This window comes from Tiliqua scincoides, chromosome 13 (assembly GCF_035046505.1).
Source record: "Tiliqua scincoides isolate rTilSci1 chromosome 13, rTilSci1.hap2, whole genome shotgun sequence".
Classification (NCBI taxonomy): Eukaryota; Metazoa; Chordata; class Lepidosauria; order Squamata; family Scincidae; genus Tiliqua; species Tiliqua scincoides.
In genome coordinates this window covers 9,917,963-9,937,394 of record NC_089833.1, presented here as the reverse complement: position 1 = coordinate 9,937,394, position 19,432 = coordinate 9,917,963, and the positions used below count along the sequence as shown (strand labels likewise).

The following is a 19,432-nucleotide window of genomic DNA, read 5'->3' as shown; positions in this document are numbered from 1 at the left end:
TCCTTTCTAAATGAGGAGTGAACCAGATGTTCCTTAGGTTGCGTCGCCGTCTTGCTTTGTGCTCTTTAAAAAGCAGTATATTGTAGGACTAACATAGATTTTTTTTTTCCCCCCTGAAAGAGATGGGATGGTGTGACTTGCTAATGAGCTCCTAGCAGCAGCTGCCTTGGGTTTTACCTTTTTAAGATCAAGATTGCTTGGGAAGTTCCTCAAGGAGAATGACTCAAAGTTAATGTAAAAGTTCTGTTTAAGTGTAATCTGATAAAACAAGAGGGAAGTGTCACGCTGTACAGCTGGGAGAGAGTCCTCTCTCTCTCTCTCTCTCTCTCTCTCTCTGCATCCCCCTCCCCTTTCTGTCTCTTTTTAAAAGCCAAGCATGGGAAAATATGATTTGCTATAGAGAACTGGGTAGGTCATTGCATGAACGCCCTCTTGTCTCAGTAGTAGGTTTAAGTCCCAGGCTGGCCCAAGTCCTCCAGGCTCCTATGGCAGCTTGCTAAATGCTGCCCCCAGCCCAACAATGTATGAGCCTCTGCTCCCCCCACTCTCCTTGCTCAGCACTCTCTTCCTCTCCCCATTTCCTCTTCCTCTCTGCAGTGGTGTAGCTAAAGGATCTGGCACCCCGGAGCATAAAATTTTTTAACCTCCCCATGTTAAAACTTCTGAGGGCCAGATACCCAGAACATCTCCCCTGTTGCATGCAGCCTTCCTATGCCTCAGAAAGCCTCCTGGAGGCCTTAGAAGGGCACTTTTGCCCAAAAACTGGAATTGCCTTTCTTAAGGCCTCCAGAAGCCCTCCTGAGACCTGGCAAGGCCAAGTGCAGCCTCCTCAAACCTCGGAGCTCCTGAAGATGCCTTGGGATCCACCATCAGGAGTGCAGATTGCCATTCCCACAAGGCGTGGCACCCCGGGCAATATACCCCCCAGCCCCCCCCCCCAGTTATGCCACTGCCTTTGTCTCCTCTTCCAATCCAGAGGAAGGCGAAGAAGGAGCAGAGGCTACAGTGGGGAAGTGTTGTGTCATTGTAGTGCCAGATTTCACTGCAACAATCTGGTACATGTAACAATCTGGTAAGGGAAATGGAGCGACCTCCTACCCCTCCTGCAGTGTAATTTCAAAGTCAAATGGCTCATCTGTTTTGACAAAACACTCAACGTGTTTCCGTTGTCCCTGGTGTGTTAAATCTCTGTAGGATGGTAATATCTTCTATTTCTGGATTTTTCGAATAAGGAGTGTGCTGCTTTAAAAATAACTATCTCTCGTTAACTCACACTTTTTTATTTTTACAGCAGGACTAATATTAACTGGTTTCTGCCAGTCTTTTAAATATGCGCACGTATATATTTTCCTGGAAGTAGTAAATGTTTCACCAGATAGAACTTACACCGAAGATTTTTTTTTTTAATCACCTTCTCTCAAATTATGCCTATTTAAGCACAGCAGTTCCATGTTCTCTTATTAAATCTATTTTGCTAGAGGCCCCAGAGTTAGTAATGCAGTAGACTAATTTTCTTGTGGCCTTCTTGGATTCAATTGGATTGAATTGAATTGCTATTGTAGCTTCAATTGGCACTACCATCTCAGAGGGTAGGTGAGAGTGAAGGATGTGCATTGTGGGTAATGGTTTTGGTATTTGAAGGAGGTACCTACGCACCCCTTCAGTTCTGCTGTAGTCTTTACATCGCCAGCTTCTCCCAAATGTACCCCTCCTGATGCTCAGATGCCTCTGCTTGGGGTGCCTGACTTTGTTGAAATTATGGCATCCACAAGGAGCAGGGCCTTCTTGGTAGCAGCACCAGTCCTTTGGAATGACTTCCCCTTTGATTCAGGTAGGCCCCCACTCTGCAAGCTTTTCAGGAATTTGTCAAAATGTGGGTCTTCAGGCATACATGGTTGGCAACCTCGAAAGACTATGGTATATGCCTACAGCACCCGGTATTCCCAAGCGGTCTCCCATCCAAGTACTAACCAGGCCTGACCCTGCTTAGCTTCCGAGATCAGACGAGATCAGGCATGTGCAGGGTCTTCAGGCAAGAGCTTTGATAATATATGTCGGTCTTTGCCATCTGCAGGGGGGGGGGGTGTTCATTCCCGGGACCTCTGTAGATGTCAAAAACTGTGGATAATCAAATCCCTGGTCTAACCAACAGAGGACATCCTGGATGCAACCAAAAGTCATGTCCAGAAGGCCACAAGCAGTCTCCCTATAACTCAGAATGCCTGCTGGAGCCTTTTAGCAGGCACTTCCGGTTTTTGTGCAAACTGGAAATGTCAGCTTAAAGGCTCTGGCAGACATTCTGTGTCATGATTAAGCTGCGCCCAGCCCCACTCCTGATGTCCTGCTGGGATTGGGAAGAGGAGTGCCTAGCAGAGGTTGGTGCTCCAATTTCCCCTGCTAGTACATTGCCTGAGGCCTCATGTCTTAATCAGTATCATGGATAGGCCAACCCTGCCAGAACAATCCCCAATGGAGGCATCTCTGATGTGTTTGAATGGTGATTCTTGAGTTTTCCTTTCTTACCTACTCTTGGTTTTCTCAGCTTGCCCAAGACTACCAGACTGGGTGTATGTTAACTTCAGAAGGATTTGTTGGTCACATGTTTATCAAATAATTGCGTGGCTTTTTCTCTGCCTCCGCTTCCCTTCCCTTTCTCTGTCATCTCCCTTCCATCTCTTCCACGTGAGCCCCATTGTAGAGGGCAGTACATTCCAGTATGAGAAACTTTTTTAAAAATTGAAAATAAGGATGTCTGAGCTGTCTAAAGACTTTTCTAAAGGAACAGGTAAAAAACAAGAAGAGAGCTTAAAATCATCTGTCAAATAAATAGATCTATAATGCTAAATCACAGTGTAGATCTATAATGGACCATCCATTAGTTAAAAAGCATTTAAAATTCCATGAACACAGAACGCATAATACTTAACGTTTATGTAGTGTACCTGTATGTGCCTCGTGTATTTTTCTTATTGTCCTTACAACAGTGTTGTAAGGTGAGTACAGGTTGGTCATCCCTTATCTGAAGCATTTGGGACCAGAAGTGTGTTTTGATATTTGATTTTTCTGTATTTTGGAATATGTGCATGTATCTAATGAGAGATTGTGGGGATGGGTCCAAGTCTAAACATGGAATTCATTTTCATATACACCTTATACACACAGCCTGAAGATAATTTTATGCAATATTTTAAATAATTTTGTGCATTTAATGCAACCCATCACCTGAGGTCAGGTGTGGAATTTTCCATTGTGGTGTCATGTCGGCATTCAAAAAGTTTTCGGAATACTTTGGATTTCAGAATTCCGCTTGCGGGATTTCCAGCCTGCAATATGAATTGCAAAATAGATAATGTGGTGCAAGGGTACTAGAGCTGTACCATGTTGCAGCAGAAGTAAAAGCAAACGTTTGACCCCGAGTCTTCTAGTGGGGGATGTGGTGCACTCAGATTGAGTAGAGTCAAGGCCAACCTACCTAGGGAATGGAGGAAGGCAGCCACCTCCGGTGGTGAGTTGGCAGGGAGCAGTCTCCTCTTACAGCCTGCCCAGTCTCATCCTATTCTCTGTATTCAGGTCATAAAAGACAAACAGAGCAGAAGAGGCTGCTTCCTGAATTCGGAAAGGGAAAAGAGAGTGGTGCAAAAGAGGAAGTGTAGAGGAAAGCAGAGACACTCTAGGATGTCATTCTCTTCTCCTCCACTGCTCTGTTTCCCTCTTCTTTATGACTCCAGGGAGTGAAAGGAGCAGCAGCAGAAGACTTCCCATTGAGTAAGGGGGGCTGACATTTGGGCACTGTCTCAGTTGCTGGATCGTCATGGGTTGACTCTGAGGATTGCTGCTATAGCCTCCCTTTCTGGTTTTGACTTCACTGGCACCAGTGTGTCATAATGCTAGAGAAATGATAGCATTTGTATCACATTTTCTGAGCTTCGTGTGTATTATCTTGATGTTGTACTTGCAATAACTCTGTACGGTGCGCAGCAATATTGTCTATGGGGAAGGCTGAGGATAAGTGGCTTTGCCCAAGGTCATCTAGTGAGCTCATGATATTTGAGAGGGGTCATCTATTAAAGCTGAGCATTGGGCGAGTTAGAACAGACAAAAGAAAATATTTATTTACCCAGCGTGTAATTAGTCTGTGGAACTCCTTGCCACGAGATGTGATCTTGGCATCTGGCTTAGATGCTTTTAAAAGGGGACAAGACAAATTTCTGGAGGAAACGTCCATCACAGGGTACGTGCAATCTCCTGGTTCTAGAAATAGTCTGTCTCTAAATGCCAGGTGCAACAGAGTGGCACCAGGATGCAGGTCTCTTGTTGCGTGCTCCCGGAGGCTCCTGGTGGGCCTCTGTGAGATACAGGAACCTGAACTAGATGGGCCTTTGGCCTGATCTGGCAGGGCTCTTCTTATTTTCTTAACCCGAGAGCCGGATTCACTGCTCAAAAACAAACTGTGCGTAAATGCATCCAAGTCATTTCTGTAGAAAGAAGATAAAGTTCACTTCTCAGGCCTTTCCTGCTAATTAAAAAATCATAGAAACAGAGAAAAAGATTAGATTTATTATTAAAAGTGTCATCCGTCTGTGGTACTTTTTCTAGACCGAGGAAAAAAAAAGAAAAATCCTGAATACACTATTAAAAGGTCAGAGTAATTTCATCAAGGTTTAGAACTGTAACACTGAAAGCAGTGCTCAAATTATGAGAGGAGGTATATGTGGCACTGAATTAAATCCACAATTCCCCCTCCTTGTTCCCATTGGCAGTAGCGTAGCCCCAGAGGGGGTTGGCACCATAAGTAATAATAGTATTTATATACCACCTTTCTTGGCATTGGATTTCTCCTCTGACTTTCATCCAAGGTGGTTTACATGGGCAGGCTTTTCTAAACCGCATGTAGGGATTTTTACAATTACATTTTCTAATCTTCCACTGAACTTCTTCAGTCCAGGTGGAATCCTTCTCAGTCTGGTTTCTTTCTGGCTGCATTTGCCTCCATGCTTTATCTGATGGCACTACTTCACTCTCACTGAAGGTGATCATCTCACTCCGCTTGTCTGCTGGGATGACTCATCTCATTAGCAGCGCAGGTCAGCAGCTCTCGGATGTTCTCAGACATCTCAGATGTCTCAACTCTCAAATAAAAGAAAATATTTCTTTACTCAGTGTGTAATTAGTCTGTAGAACTCTGCCACAGGAAGTAGTGATGGCTTCTTGCCTGGATGCCTTTAAGGGGGGACTGGATAAATTTCTGGAGGAAAAGTTCATCACGGGTTACAAGTCATGGTAGGTATGTGCAAGGTACAGGCAGATTATCTCTACCAAGGCAGATTACCTCTACCAAGCTATGTGCAAAGTAATGGCAGATTACCATTACCAAGTCATGGTAGGTATGTGCAAGGTAGATTACCAGACGCAGGGGACATAAGAACAGCCCCACTGGATCAGGCCATAGGCCCATCTAGTCCAGCTTCCTGTATCTCACAGTGGCCCACCAAATGCCCCAGGGAGCACACCAGATAACCTGCATCCTGGTGCCCTCCCTTGCATCTGGCATTTTGACATAGCCCATTTCTAAAATCAGGAGGTTGTACATACACATCATGGCTTGTAACCCGTAATGGCTTTTTCCTCCAGAAACACGTCCAATTGCCCTTTAAAGGCGTCCAGGCCAGACGCCATCACCACACCCTGTGGCAGGGAGTTCCACAGGCCAACCACACGCTGAGGGGAGGGCACCAGGACGCAGGTTGTATCTGTTGCCTAGTGTGTTCCCTGAAGCATTTGGTGGGCCAATGTGAGATACAGGAAGCTGGACTAGATGGGCCTTTGGCCTGATCCAGCGCGGCTCTTCTTATGTTCTTACGTTTCTGGCAGTCTCAAACTGCATTCCCAGCTGTTCTTCGGGCATCATAGGTGGCAGTAACAGCCAGACCTCCTGCCCAATTGCCCAAGTATTGCAGGTGCTTCATTGTGAAATGTGAGCTGCCCCTCTCACTGTTGGAGCCATTCTAGCATCTCAGTTGCCATTGCTGCCCAAAATGGCCCTGAAGGGGAGCGGGGGGGCGCTTGTACGGTGCGTTGCGGCATCTACAATACTTACCGCGCTGCCCCCCTTGTAGCTATGCCACTGCCCATTGACATTATCCAAATAATGCCCTGTGTTTGGTAACCAGTGAAAAGCTGTAGCTGAGAGGGCCACGCAGAAGGTAAATTGGCCAGGCTCCCTCTGCCTATCCCCCACCCCAGTAATTCAAATACTGATTGGAAAGGTTTTATCAAGTTGGAAAGTTCCACATCTGACTTGTACAAATCTATGGTAAGGCCACACCTGGAGTACTGTGTCCAGTTCTGGTCACCGCATCTCAAAAAAGACATAGTGGAAATGGAAAAGGTGCAAATGAGAGCGACTAAGATGATTAGGGGGCTGGGGCACCTTCCTTACGATAAAAGGCTATGGCGTTTGGGCCTCTTCAGCCTAGAAAAGAGGCGCCTGAGGGGGGACATGATTGAGACATACAAAATTATGCAGGGGATGGACAGAGTGGATAGGGAGATGCTCTTTAACTCTCACATAACACCAGAACCAGGGGACATCCACTCAAATTGAGTGTTGGGTGGGTTAGGACAGACAAAAGAAAATATTTCTTTACTCAGCGTGTGGTTGGTCTGTGGAACTCCTTGCCACAGGATGTGGTGCTGGCGTCTAGGCTAGACACCTTTAAAAGGGGATTGGACAAGTTTCTGGAGGAAAAATCCATTATGGGGTACAAGCCATGATGTGTATGCGCAGCCTCCTGATTTTAGAAATGGGTTATGTCAGAATGCCAGATGCAAGGGAGGGCACCAGGATGAGGTCTCTTGTTATCTGGTGTGCTCCCTGGGGCATTTGGTGGGCCGCTGTGAGATACAGGAGGCTGGACTAGATGGGCCTATGGCCTGATCCAGTGGGGCTGTTCTTATGTTCTTATGTTCTTATGACTTGATGTGATGAAAGAAGTGATGAAAGAAGCAGCGTTCTCTGTCTTTCCACCCTACAAATTAATGGTAAAAAATAACGATGTACGGAATAAAAGATCCCCTCCCCAGCATAAATGTGAATTGTGATTTTATGTTTGGCAGTGGCTTTTATTTTGTTGGTGTTTAAAGCAGGCAAAACATATGTGCTCGCGTGTTTACATCTCATAGCAATTATCTCCTTTCGCTGAGCAAAATCATACCAGGGATGTGGGACTTGCCGGGCTGCCGTCCGTAGGTCATCGCAGAGAGACACATTTCTGTGTGTTTCCTTTCTGTTGCATGGCTTCCCGAGTTGCAGTGTCCTTGGCTACTGAAATAACCGTTCTAAGTGTTTTCAAAAGTGTATTTTTTTTTATAGGCCGAACAGCTGGTTGTGTTGAGATATTTCGGTGAGCATGTATTATGCCCGAGTGCAGTAGCTTGGAACTCCATGAGAAGTGGCTTCTTAAAAATAATAGCCATGTCCTGAATGCCTTAAAAACCTTCTGTCCAGGTGTCGGGGCCCCTCCCAGATGCCCTGACCCCCAACCTACCCTGGAGCAGGCACCCCATGCCCAGGGTGGGGAGGCTTCCCTGCCCTCGAAGGGGGCAAAGCAGGTTGGCTCACCCCAACCAGCCAGAGGGGGCTGGCAGGGCAAACAAGGAACACTGCAGGAAACAAGCCAGGAACAGGAAAGGCCTTTTCCGCCCCACCTGGAGGAAGGGGAGGGGCCAAAGGGGGCGGGCTTGCTCCATAAAACAGGGAGGCCAGGGGTGAGAGGCGGTCAGTGTGAAGCAGGGAGCCATGAGGTCAAGAGCTCCTGCTCCTAGGCCAGGTTTGGTAGCTCTGCTAGGGAGGAGGACAAGGGTGCTGGAACCCCCTCCCCCTTTAGCCTATCTGAGGCCTCCCTGGGGGTGGAATGAGCCTGCTCTAGGCCCCTCCAGGGCAGGGACCCTACACCAGGCATAAAATTAACAATGGCACATCCCTGTTTGAAATCTTACAGTGTACATTAGTGCAGGCAGATGAGAGTCTGCTGGTAGCTATGATGATTTAAAGCTGTGTTTTCCATACTGAGCTGTGGCTCCCTGGGGAGCTGTAAAAACCGGCCATGGGTGCACAGAGTCCTCACAAAAATCCTGCCACCCTATGCAATGTATAGAATTGTAACTTTAATGGAGAGCTGTGGCCTTTGGCCCAGTAGGTCAAGAGAGCTACCAGTCAGAAATGTTTTGGGCACCACTGCTTTAAAGCAATGTTTTTTTGACATTTCCCAGTGGTACTGGGACCACTAGTTGTGCCTCATAGTGTTGTGGGTGTTGGTTGGCCAGCTGCTCCTCCCACACCCTGGATTGGAAGAGGGGCACAGAGTGGAAGAGGGAGAGCTGAGGAGAGTGGTGAGCTTGAATGTCCCCTAGAAGATACTCTAGCCCACCAAAATCCTCCATACTCCTCTTCTGCTCAGTCTCCCTCTTCAATCCAGGAGTATGAGAAGCAGAGACTGGCTCATCCCCAGGTACGCAAGGGTCATCACCTGGTGCACCACCTCGGGTTCTAGGAAATCTTCAGCCAGCCCTGTCTGTACAGCCGCCTAGTCCTTTCAGAGAGGCACACGCGAGGAAGGAGGGTCCAGAGCGAAACCCCAGCTGTGGGGCAAGGCATCCACTTTTGGGCACAGCTGCTATTTCTGATGGCCCTCAGAAGCGATACCCACAGAAGGTGGACGCAGCAAGCATTGCTAAATTATTGGGAATATAGACCCTGCCTGAGAGATGACTGGGAAGGTTTTCTTTGGTTTAAGCTTGGCAGCGGCTGTCGTAAGGCTCTGTTAGTAGGTGGAGGTATTCTTTTTACGACTTGGGATGCTACTGGTGTAAAGAGAACTGCCGAATTAGGTGAGAGGTGATCACTTGAGCATGACTAAGCTAGTTGATTTACATGCTGACAAGCACTGTGGAGATGATGCAGGTTTTGCATTTTTCAATTCAGCTATCAGAGAAAGCCTCTGCGTGTACACAATATTTCTATACTGTACTGTCTTCCAACAATATGCCCCACAAGCAGTTGATGCTGTCAGGTCAGACCATGAAAGCATTTTAACTCTGGACAATTAAAGCATCTTCCCTTCACCATCTCGATACCCCTGCCACTGAGTGAGTGGGATCTATGTGGCATTCAGGCGCCTGCATGTGAATTAAAGCCAGACTTGCACAGCCCTAGATATGTGTTTCTTGTTCATCGTTAGAGAGCAAGAGCTTCACCCACAGAGTGAAAAGGCAGGTCTGTGTTGCAAAGTCTCAGAATCTAGACATGGTACATACAAGGGAGAGAACAGGGGATGTGGATGCAGAGAAAGAATATGGAGGAAGCTGTGCATTTCTAACCAATATGGAAGTACCTATTTATTGATCACAGTACTGATATACAACCGCTGGGGGCTGGGGTTAAGAATAGGCCCTAGGTTTGGCTGTACTTGTCATAAGAGGTGACTAAACAGCCACCGGGTAGATGGGACTCGTCAGCCTGGGAAGGCAGCTCATCTGAGAGAAGGAAAACTCTGATCCCAAACCTCCACTGCCTTGTGGCTACATCCAGTTATGGAAAAGGCTTCAGGAGTCAGCCTCGAGGCAAAATCCAGAGCTGAAGTCCCTGAGGCAGTTCGCGGCTGAACACAGTCACGTTCTGGCAACTCCTGCGATGCCGCTGGAACCAACCGTATGGGCCTCTGGCTTTCCATTGGACCATTTAAGTGATGTGGAGAGGGGGGGATATTCTGCATGGGTAACAGTCTATCCATATCTACTTTACCCAGGCTTCGCGCACTGGAGAGGACACTCTGTTCCGGAACACTATTCAGAGCACCATACCATAGTCTTCCGATGCTGAACGATGCCAACAACAATAATAAACTGATATACCGCCTTTCTCGTAGACTTAAGGCAGTTTACTTAGGCAGGCTGAGCATAAACCCTACTTTTCTATGAGATTTTTACAGCTACAGTCAGTTCTCTGTATGAGTAAGGGACAGATCGCTGCAACACCTAGCAGATACCGAAATCGTGGGTAGTGAAGCATTGATCCAGTGGAATCTAAGGGGTTAAGTGTAGGAGAGGGCAGCTTAACTGCTTCAGAGACCCTCAAAGGCAGCAGGAGATCAAAGGCAGTGGGAAGGCAGGGGTGACCAGAAGAGACCTTCAGCAGGAAGCCAGCAGAGACCCTTTGAAGGCAGCAGGGGTGCTCACAAAGGCACCCATGATCACCGCGCAGCCCTTTGGAATGCATTGGTCACAGGTGCCTTGCTGAATGTCTCTGCTGCCTTCCGAAGGTCTCTGCTGGCTTCCTCAATGCAACAGAGAAGTTCAAAATGGTGCCTGCTTCTGAAACTTCCCACAGACATTTCAAAGGGCTTCACGCTTGTTGTTGGCACCATTTTGAACGTCTCTGCGTAAGAGACGTTTGGAAGACAGCAGAAATGTTCAGACTCCTCCACAGTCCACTTCTCCCAGTGGTTCTCCCATCCAAAGCAGCTGATACTGTTTAGCTTTTTCAGGCAAGGTGACTGCTCAACCTCCAGACCACACCTCCTACCCTATATACCTGCCCTGCAGATCTGTATAAAGTATATTTTTTTCTTCTCTAGAGCAGAATCCAGTAAAAGTTGCAAGGACAAGTGGGAGTATCATCCATTATCTCACTGTATTGAGTGCTCTAGTTATTTACAGAAAAGCTGGGATGTAATTCATGTAAACAAACAAAATCCTAGTCTTGATGGAAAAATTAGGCATCACACAACATTCTTCATTGCAAAATTAAGTATACAGGGGGGGGGCCCATATCGTGGATTCACTTATCCACGAATTGGGTCCTTGCCCCCCCGGGTGTGCTGAAAGCACCTCCGGAGGGTCCTCTGAATCCAAAAGAGGCCACGCGTGTCCATCCGTGGCTTCTGCTGGGTTCAGACTGAGCCTTACAGTTTTTTAAAAAAAATGCAATTTCTGGTTTTATGGAAAAACCAGAAGTCACTTTTTTTACTGTAAGGTTCAATCTGAACCTGGCAGAGGCCGCTGTTGGAGGTGCGCGGCCTCTGCTGGATTCAAAAGACCCTCCGGAAGCAAGCAGAGCTCCCCTTGTCTCCAGAAAGGGGGGGGGGGAGAAATTCCCTGGTATCCGCTGTTTCAGTTAACCATGGGGGGTTCCGGATTAGAATCCCCGCAGATACTGGGGCACGCCTATGATAGCAATTCCCAGTTTTTAAAAAAGCATAATTTCTAGTGTTCTCGTATTCAGAAAAGAATATATGTGGCTCTATAATGAGACTCTTCAAGAAGGCAGTGTGCTATACTTGTCCCCCACTCTCCAGAAAAGCTTCAGGTCAAAAGTCATGACCTAGCTCCTGAGAAAGTGTGACTCTCTTGGCTTCGAAGCTGGGTCGATACTGCCTCTGCTCAATCTATACACATTCAGACACCCACCAAAACAACCCCAGAAGCACAAGATTCAAGACCTAATGCTGCAATGTAGGGCAGGTCTAGGACCTTGCATCACATGGATAACAGCATCTATAACTCAAAAGGCACCAAACAGGCTTTACTGTTTGGTTCTGGGAAAGCAGAAGCGTGTCATCCGTGCATAATGGAACTGTTAATTCTTTGTCCACGGGCCTCACTGCAAAAAAAAAAAGCAACTTCCCCACTGCTTTTAATTCACATAATTAACATATAAATTAAATAATAGCAGAGTGAGAGTATGATGCCACCAAAAGCCTAGAGTGGCAGAAATGGGATCAGTTAATAGGATAATCTAGTCCAGCTTCCTGTATCTCACAGTGGCCCACCAAATGCTCCAGGGAGCACACAAGACAACAAGAGACCTGCATCCTGGTGCCCTCCCTTGCATCTGGCATTCTGACATAGCCCATTTCTATCGGGATCCACCTAGCTTTACGAGACTTTTAAAAAATGTGATCTAGAAAGGAATGATATTTTTTATTTAATTACAAGAAATATTTTATTTATTTGCAAAAAACTTGATCCATTTCTCATAATGAGGCCATCCTAATAAACAGCCTCAAGGCTTGTGGGGCTTAGTTATGTGACCCAGTCTTCATCTGCCCCCCCCCCAACTATCTGTTATTGAGGGACTTGCACTTAGAAAACACACCAGAAAAAAAGACACTCAAACATTTATCTCCCTATATCAAGCTTGCAAACTGCAACAGCTCGGCTCTTGCAGGGCAATTAGCAGCTATCTGTTTTTTTATTAGCCTCAGGGCTTGAGGCAATTAGTGATCGATCTTTCTATCAACCTTGTTTCCATTGAAGGTCTTCGGGACCCACCAGAAATCGGGTCATGTGGGTCCCGACCCACAGTTTGAAAAATGCTGCCCTAGAAAATTGCAGAGTTCCAAATCCCGGGAAGAACTCTCCCCACTTTCAGAACTTTGCAGACAAACACCGAATATGAGGACAGGGGGGTTGGTGTGAACAGATATATGGGGTCATCGCAGGCATGATTGCGGAACTCAGCCATCCGTAGAGAGGGAGTGTCTGCTCAGGATTAATGACAGCAAGTATATTAAAGAGGACAACTTGTCCCTCTCTAATTGAGTAATAGATTTGTCACTCTTTTGGCTAATGTCTCTGTATACAGCACAAGCTTTGTTTTACCAATCGCCCCTTATTATCTGCTTCAGCAATTATCATGTTTGTGATCTTTACACTAGTGTTAAAATACGGCTTTGTTGGGATAACAGCTCATCCTTTAATATTATATCTCTGCTAATGTAGCGAAAGGGCCACAGATCGCTTTTTCGCGTCACAGCTGAAACGGCTCATTGTTCAATTTGTTTTTTCATGACTCAGGGAATGATTGCCGCTGATTTTTTTTTTTAATTTTATTTTCTTTTTAACTAGATCATTTTCAAAGGGACTATAAGTGCAGCCTTGCAGCTGTGTCAGAATGTAATTTGCATCTGTTTTTCTTGCTGGCGTTTCAGACAGAGCTGCTGAGAATTCACCTTGGCCCTCTGCTCATTGCTGTCACAAATCTTTTATTTCCCCCCCCTTTGGGAAAAATCAAGCGACACATCTGCTGGTTGTATCTTCATTCTGTTGTATTTATTTTTGGCGTTCCAATCCCTTTGATTAAATGTCTCCTAATTGGATTGTGTTAATTATTGTAGCAAAGGGGGAAAAGTAATCTGGTTGGATGACTTCACTTTCTGTTTAGTAGTTGATGTTAGGATTTTGGTGTTTAAGATATTTTCTAGAAATCAAAATAGATTACTTTTCCAGTTAGAAATAACACTGTGGCTGTATCTGCCGACACGTTATCACCTATATCAGTGATTCTCAAACATTTTAGCACCAGGACCCATTTTTAAGAATGACAGCCTGTCGGGACTCGTTGGAAGTGATGTCATTAACCTGGAAGTGAAGCATCAAACCGAAGCCGTGATGAGCCAAAGCTTGTGCAGCTTGGAATTCAAACATTCCAGCTCTGAAGTCAAAGCACAACGCAGTCTTGGGTCCTTCTCCAATCACACAACCCTCCCCCCTTTCCAGCGTCCCATCTTCCTACCTATTCAGGGCAAAGCACCGTGCCTGTCTCCAGTAGGGAGCCTGCCCTGCCCAGCAGCTCCGCCCCCTGTGTTTTCAAATCTGTATTTTCAATGGTGGCTGAGCTAGGTGCTACGTGACCCACCTGAAATTAACTGGTGACCCACCTAGTTGGTCCCAACCCACAGTTTGAGAAACACTGACCTAAATAACCTACCTAGTACACTTTTATAAAGTGTGTAAAATTAATAAAAATGAGAACTGGAATTTAAAAAGTAACACTGCTTTCTGCCTCTCTCATTTTTAAAAATCTCAATCTGCAAAAAAAATAGAAACCATTTTCAAACACCCCTATCTTGCATTTTTGATTCCTGGGTTGACAGTTCATTGAGATAATGTTTCTGAGCATATCAAGACTAGTTTATGCTAGCTTACGGCCATGTCTTGCAGCAGCCAATACCAAGCCCTTAACTGGCCCTCCCCATGTTGGCAACCTTCAGTCTCGAAAGACTCTGGTATCGCGCTCTGAATGGTGGTTCTGGAACAGCGTCTAGTGTGGCTGAAAAGGCCGATTCGGGAGTGACAATCCCTTCCACTCCCCAAAATTCTGAAAAAATCTTTGTCTTTTACACCAAAGTTGGTTCTCTTCCCCCCCCCCCCCGAATATCTGTAACTAGTTAAATAGCTAGTTTGGATGTTCTATGCAATCTCTTGGAACTAAGAGAGCTGGTTTTATGTTCCACATTCCGAGAGAATGTGCGTTGCAGTATTAGCGAACAGAGTCCAAGATGAAGCTTTCGACGAACATCCGAAGCCCAGTAAAAATGGATGTAGCACTACAGTGTTTGGATTGGCGGTTGACCGCCGACAACAAATGCACAAGTAGCATTCGCCAAGATTTCCACCTTATTCAAACAAAATGAAACGCTTATAGGCATCCTGGTGGGGATTACTGCTTATCACAGCCTTGTTTTGCTTAATGGCTTGAAACCACTGAGCCAAAATATTAGGGAAAATGGAGGAAAGGACGCATCCAAGTCCATAAAACTAAGCGGAGGGTTTTCAGTTGGGGGACAAAGCAGTGGCAGAAATGATGAATTTGCCAACCAGAGAGCTCTGTAATGGCTTTTAATTTTCCCTGCTGGTTGAACTGCCAAATTTCAGAGATAAATTTACTTTTTATTGGTGCATCTTTATGGCTTGAAAACGGTCTCTAATGCCCACTGCCATTTTTTACTGTTTATTTTTTGTTGTTGGTTTGCAACATAATGCTGTCATTTACTTGCAAAATGTCATCAGATTAGCATCATTACCGACAAAAAGAGAGTATTTTGATTTTGTATATGTGGGTTGTTTTTTTCTTTTAAATTAACTTCGGCCTCTTCGGAACTGGCTCATTAGGAATAGGCTAGCCCTGCTGTCTAGGCAGATAGGACAAGCTATTAAGAAATGACATGAGGGGTAAGTGACAGAGCTTGACCGTTGTGAACAGGGCCATGCAGCAAATGAACCGGGGTGGTGGTGCAGGGATGACCACCACTGTGCAATTTTGGGGAAGGTCCGTAGCTTGGTGAAAGAGCACATCCTTTACATGCAGAAGGTTTGATCCCCTCCCAGGAAAGCTCTCTGTAACCTAAAGGACCTTGTCTGATCTTGTGGGCATTTTTTTCCCCAATGGCATTGGGTATACAAGCGATTTTTAATTTTTTTTACTTTTCACAGCACAGTGATCTCTATGGCCTTCTCTATAGTCTTTGCCTCTTGTGATTGCACTTCTGACTTCCGGGAGACGCTTCTGAGTTCGGTGGCTCTAGTCCAGGGGTGTCCAAAGTTTTTGGCAGGAGGGCCACATCGTCTCTCTGACACTGTGTCAAGGGCTAGTGTATTAATTAAATGTAAAAATTAATTTACATTTAAAATTTGAATAAATTTACATAACTTTACATAAATGAATATATTGAACTTATATGAATGGTTGGCAACCTTCAGTCTCGAAAGACTGGTATAAGCCTACAGCACCCGGTATTCCCAGGCGGTCTCCCATCCAAGTACTAACCAGGCCTGACCCTGCTTAGCTTCCGAGATCAGACAAGATTGGGAGATAGTGTTATATGAATGAATGAAGGTCTTGCAATCGCTCAAGACCTAAAAAAGACCTTGCGCAAAGCAAGGTCAGCCTTTCCTTTGCTGCCGCTACTACATCACAGACATGAAACAACAAGCAGTGGAGGGAGCCCTCATCCCACAGCTCATGTCAAAGGTCAAATAGTCACCCTCACGCTGACAGCAGTTGCGTCGGGCCAGTGTGGGGTCCAGCAAATCTCCAGAGGGCCAGAGGATCATTGGAGACTGGGGGCTCCCTGCTGGCCACACTGAGAGGCTTAGAGGGCCGCAAGTGGCCCCAGGGCCAGGATTTGGGCACGCCTGCTCTAGTCACAAATTGTCTGTCCTCACAGCCGGCAGAGGAAGGGGACAGACAGTTGGTTACTCCAGACAGCTACCCTAGAAACAGAACTGCAGAACCCAGAAGAGTTTTTCAGCAGTTTCCAGTGCTATGCTCCAAAACCCTGTGGCACACTGCAGACCTTTCGTGACACATCTATGTGCTGAACACACCTGTTGAAAATTGCTGGGGTATACTGTGGCTCAGTTACAGGGTTGCCCAGGGATTCATCCTGCTCAGAGGAAAGGAGCAGAGCCATGTCTCCTGGCTCAGGGAAGAAGGTGGGGACTGGCTCCTGGGGGTCCCCTTATGTAAGAGGTCCAGGTGAAATAGGGGTATTCGAGATTGCTCACCTGGGCTGTCTTCATCTTTGACTTGACAGCCCCATCAACCAATTGGGAGGGGGAGGTAGCAAGATTCTGTTCTCAAAGTATGAAAGGGGTTGAGCTCAAGGCGCACAGATCATGGCCTAAACAGAAGTTGCCATCTGTTCAATTTTCACTCTGTTTCTGCCAAGTCAGTTGACTAAAAAACTAAACCTAGAGCCTGGGCAGGTCTTTAGAGGTTTGTTTGCAATTTATACTCTCCCTTTTGTGTTCCATGTTCTACATTAATTATATTTGTGGGTTTTCTGCTATCTACATACTGTACGCAGTTCTTATTTTTGTATTTGGCATTGTATATTAATGTGGTCTTTGGCAACCGTTGGAAAAACTTGCTAAGTAAATATCTATGTTGAGCTACCCAAATGTCCTCAACTGAGTGCAGAGAAAGTAGATTACAACGTCTGCTATTTCAGGAGGGATTGGAGTTGGCTGTATATTTAGTTCTGCAAACTTGGAAATGAAGGCTATTGGTTCCAGTTGCCAGGGGATCCCGGCTGATTTGCTCACAGCTGAATTAATCTGGAAGAAATGTCTCCATAGCTAACTCTGTCAGTCATTGCTAGCAAGTGCAACGGCCTATATAGCAGCAGATCTCAAACCGTTGGTCGGAACTCAAACTGATTGGACCCCCAGAGCCTCCAGTGAAAACACAGGTGGTGGAAAAATCTAATGGCCTCAAGCCCAGAAGCTATTCAGAAATCAGATCTCAGATTGCTTCTAACTGCCCTGCAAATAGCTAAGCTTCTGCAGTTTGCAAGATAGCTGCTCGTTGTCCTGCAAAGAGCTGAGCTCTTGCAGTTTCCAAGGTTGTGCCAATACAGGGAGAGAAATATTTGAGTGTCTTTTTATCTGCTGTGTTTTTTTTTCCCCATTACTGACTTTAATACACAAATTCCCCCATTACTGACTTTAATACACAAAGAACCTTTCTTCTCTTCCCAATCAGGTTGCAACACAAATTCTGTTTTTGTTCTCCCCTCCCCCCGATACTCCACGACAGAGAAAATCGCAGTTGATGAATCATGTAGTTTGGTATTGCATATTAAGCTGCAACCTGTTGTTAAGTAATTAAAGATCCCACTACTCTGTCATTTAATTTTTAGAAGATGGCAGAACTGGTTGGCAACCTTCAGTCTCGAAAGACTCTGGTATAAGCCTACAGCACCCAGTATTCCTAGGCGGTCTCCCATCCAAGTACTAACCAGGCCTGACCCTGCTTAGCTTCCAAGATCAGACGAGATCGGGCATGTGCAGGATAACAGTTGCTGCTAAATGTTTATTCATTTCTCGTGGAAGTTGCGAAAGGTTTTACCTGCTCTCCTTTTTGAGAAAAGGATAAGGATCGCTTTGAGGCCATGTCGGTTTGAGGGACTGCTGCCAGAACCTTGTATCAGAGCAATTTGATCGAAAATAAGCTAATTCAGTATGAAGAGACACAATCTACTTTCCTATGCTAGTGCAAGTATTTAAAGCTCAGTTATCCCAACAGGACATGATGAAATACTCCAGTCTAATCTACTTCACAAGGTTGTGGTGAGAACAAAAGGAGGGAAGGAAGTATGTATACCTTCCTTGGAGTGAGCTCCTTGGAGGAAAGGTGGTATAAAAATATGAAACAAATTAAATTAATATTCACAAGATTTTATTTAACACTTGGCTAGCTTGGAAAGACCCTAAATCAGACCCTATTGTTTTTATCTTAAGGCATATGGACAATTTTCAGGGCACCCCATCAATTTTTTGAAAAAGGACAAGGCACACCGCACTGAAGGTGGGGAGGGGGTTCAGTCCCCCAGTGGCCCTACTAATTAACCTCCCCAAACTCCTGTGGCACACCTGCAGACCATTCACAGCAGCCAATTGAAAATTACTGCCCTATAAGTCAACCCAGTATGAAGCTCCATGGGGTGCCCCCTTATGCGTGAGTACATGTATCTGGACCTCTGATGGGCTTGGGCCCTTGGCTAGTGGCCTGGCCTGGCTGATTCCTGTTAACCACCGTGAGTGCAAATTTAGTATGGGTGCGCAGGGGGAGGCGAATGCACTACATATTTTCTTAAACTTGCAGATCTTCCAGAATTGTGGCTTTAATTTAGAAAGCCTCCGACAATAGGTTGTGCATGCACATGAAATTTTGAACCTTTTTTTCCAGTGGCTTTGTCTATATATTGTACAGTAACACACCACCGCTCCCCACCTTCTCTGCAAAGCAAACTGGGATTTTGATACTGCATAGTAATGAAAGAGGTTCGCCATCATCTTTTCCTACAAAATACGTGATTCGGGATGTACGACGACAGCTGCACTGCAGCAAGCGGGGAACCGAAGCTGTCAGAGGCAGGAGCTTGGGAGCACTTTACAATATCTTGAACATCAGTATTCTTGGCGAGAAAGCAGATTTCTAGCAATTGGAGACAAATTAAGAAGATTGCTTACTCAACTCACTGATTTTTGTGCTTCTCCCTTAGAATCCAGTATTTCCCTGCCAATCTGTGGCTTAATTCAGGCATTGCATCAAACCTACAGTGTGGTGTAGCTACATACTAGCTACATTGCATCAAACCTACAGTGTGGTGTGCCTATATCAGTCTGTAGTGCAGTCACAAGAAAGTTGGAAGCCCTTGGGAAGATAACATTCCACCAAATAGAATTCAATGTATTGCTGGAATTCAGTGACAGAACACCTGCTTTTGCATGCAGTAGACCCTTGAACCATTCGGCCGAATATACACCAACTGGCAGTAGCGCTCCGAGTTCTCGCAAAGGGGTCAAGCCCAACCCTACCTAGCGATTCAGGGCCAGAACCTGGAATGTAAACTCCACCACTGAGCTATGCCTGCTTTTGTTGAAGTGTCTCACCTTCTCTCAGACAAGCCAGCCAATTCACTTATACCAGGGGTGTCCAAACTTTTTGGCAGGAGAGCCACATCATCTCTCTGATGCTGTGTTGGGGGCTGGGAAAAAAAGAATTTAAAATTTGAATAAATTTACAGAAATGAATGTATTAGAGATGGAACATGTGAATGAATGAAGATCGTGCAATAGCTCAAGG

The 19,432-nt window shown here is 45.7% G+C and overlaps 2 pseudogenes; both read right to left on the bottom strand.

Annotated features, from left to right (window-relative positions):
* Positions 1 to 1,922: 1,922 nt before the first annotated feature.
* On the bottom strand, positions 1,923 to 2,041 carry LOC136634141 (5S ribosomal RNA; annotated as a pseudogene).
* A 15,492-nt stretch (positions 2,042 to 17,533) lies between these two features.
* LOC136634149 (5S ribosomal RNA) lies at positions 17,534 to 17,653 on the bottom strand (annotated as a pseudogene).
* Between the last annotated feature and the right edge of the window lie 1,779 nt (positions 17,654 to 19,432).